This window comes from Theobroma cacao, chromosome 1 (assembly GCF_053813885.1).
Source record: "Theobroma cacao isolate CCN51 chromosome 1, ASM5381388v1, whole genome shotgun sequence".
NCBI lineage: Eukaryota > Viridiplantae > Streptophyta > Magnoliopsida > Malvales > Malvaceae > Theobroma > Theobroma cacao.
In genome coordinates this window covers 30735318-30737958 of record NC_142639.1, presented here as the reverse complement: position 1 = coordinate 30737958, position 2641 = coordinate 30735318, and the positions used below count along the sequence as shown (strand labels likewise).

General features: G+C 33.1%; 1 long non-coding RNA gene across 1 annotated transcript; it reads left to right on the top strand.

The window, feature by feature from the left end:
• The first annotated feature begins 310 nt into the window (after window positions 1–310).
• On the top strand, window positions 311–2176 carry LOC148764725 (uncharacterized). The gene is made up of 3 exons (XR_016024203.1): window positions 311–420; window positions 1077–1150; window positions 2021–2176. It is a non-coding gene; the product is annotated as an uncharacterized LOC148764725 (long non-coding RNA).
• The last annotated feature ends 465 nt before the right edge of the window (window positions 2177–2641 follow it).

Genomic DNA, 2641 nt, shown 5'->3' with positions numbered 1-2641 from the left:
ATGAGTATGAGGAGTGAAAATTATGCATTATGGTAAATTTTCAATTTTTGGGGTAAAAATGTAATTTTTGAAAAGTTCGGGGGTAAAAGTGTAATTTTGAAAATTTTACTCCACCAAAACTTTGGAAAAATCTGAAAATTTCACTTAAGACTTGGATAAGTCAAAGGGAATGCATGGTGGAAAAAGTAGGACAAGTGGATGGCTAGAAAAAAAATGAATTAATAAAATATTTAAAATATGAATAAAATAATATTATTTCATTAAACAATAAAAAGGCATAAAAAAATCAGCCCATAACCCATTCTTCTTCTTCAACATTCGGCCAAGAAAGAAACAAGAGAGAGAAAGGAGAAAATAAAACCCTAGCCAAGAAATTTAAAGGGAAAATAGGTGGAAATTCAAAAATCAAGTGAAAAAAAGGTAACATTTCTTAAATTTATCTTGTGCTTTACCTTTCCCATGCATTTCCCATCATTTTTCATGGTTGAATCATGTGATTTGAGGATGATTTCAATTCTGGTCATATGGGTTTAGAGAGAGAAAGTTGTTAGATAAATTTGATTTTGAGCTATGTTAGTATTTAGTGTTAGTTTAGCATGTTTATGAGTAAAACAACAAGAAAAAATTTTATCTTCTCCATGAATTTCCCTAGGCCGAATCTAGCCAATGGTATGTGATGATGAGGTTGACTTTATTTTAAGAGAATTGGGTGGAAAAATGATGAATTATGAGGTTGGAAATTAAATGAGAATTTTCGGTGCAATAAATTGAAATTTTTACCAACTAGGGGTAAAAGCGTAATTTATAGTCCGAAATGATAAATTGGACCAAATTCACAGTCATTGAGGTATTGTGGATATAATTGGATAATTGAAATTGAAATGGATGGAATTGGAGTCGAATTGGGGATTTTAGGAATTTACACCGTGTATAGGCGAGTTAGGTCGAACACCGCAATTAAGCGATTGTCTAAACATTTTAAATCCTATCTAGTGCATACGCATGGATAAGAGCCTGAAATAATTTATGATAAATTGACACAATTTACTGAATTTTGTGTCATGGATTATGGATAGGTGGTGAGTCAATTGTTTCGGGTAAGAGACTGCACCCGAGGGCGGAAGATAGGAGTATTTCTACTCCTAATACTGTGAGTAAACTTATTATCGTCTTAATTATCTAGAGTAGTTTTATACAATTATGTGATTTTATAGAAAATGAGTTTAAATGGTAAATTACTATGTTTTAAGAAAAATTGTGATTTTATAAAATGATTTTATAAATTTTCTGGAAAATCGAATATTGGTTTTGAAAATAGAGTAATTGGAGACTGCCTGCTTGTGTTGTAAATTTATGGTTTTAAATTGAATGGCTTATGACAATATATGAGCATGAATGGCTAAACTGATTTTGGTGTCAGAATTATTTGTATTGTGTATTCAGCCTTGAGAGGCTAGATTGCGATAAATTGCCATGCCATGCTAGAATGAATTTTATTGAATTGGTGGAGTATATATTAATTATTTACTGCAGAGGGGGTTCCGTGGACTAGCCTATTAGAGGGGCACGGTAAACTCCATTATATTTTTACCCCGAACGGAGAGGCACGTAGGGTATCTCCTGGGGTATAGCTTAGGGTTCACTTCACGCCAAACCACCACGTGAAGGGGAACTCAGCCAACGCCAAGGAGCGGCTATATTTTTCTTAAACTAAAAATATATTTTAAGTGTATACAAAATTTTAACAGCCTTGGCGGACTCGGTTGGATGCCCTGCGCAAGGTATCACCGAGTATGAGTTTTGGCACGAGCCAAAGTTTTAAGAAATTCATAAGCCAAGTTGATTACTCGATTTATATGGATTGATTTTATTTGGTTGAAATGAACTGAAAGGTAATGAAATTATAGTATGATGACTTGTTTTAATTGTCTCCATTTACTCGGCTTTAGATACTTTAAATAGTATCTGTTTACTCACTGGGATTATAAAATCTCACCCCTTCTTCCTATACATTTTTCAGGCTCAGGACAGTTTGTAGATAGTCGAGTAGGACGAGAACTAAGCTCGAAACTGCATTATAGAAAGTAAGAGTTCACAGTCTTACATCCTCTTAGTCAATTGGAGCCCACGTGTCATTGCAGATCAAAACTTATATTTTGGTTATCTGTATTTCTATTCATACAATTTTTACTTTACTTTCATGTGCGAAAAATTATTTACGAATATTTCCATAAAAATTTATTTTATGAGAAAATAGAATATTTTATTGATTATTTTTGAATAGTACTAGTTGTTAACAATTTGCTTTCAAATGAACGTTTTAGATACTTATTTTGTTTTTAAATCATTAAATATATATTTTCTGCTTACCTACTACATTTTTAGCAAGTTTTGAGATTTTTGACGAAAAATTACGAAAATGCCCCTATGAGCCAGAAAATAATATTTTATTGTTCTTATTTGAAAATGACTTATGATTTTTTTTAAATGCGAGATTTAATAATTGTTGCTCACCGGGGAGATGCGAAAGTTGATGCTAAGCCTTGCGGGGTTTCGATCGGCATTCGGAGTGAAGAATGTCTGTCGAGGCCTCGTGGCGGTTGTCACGGGCTCGATTGGGAGTTCCGGGTCGTGACATTTG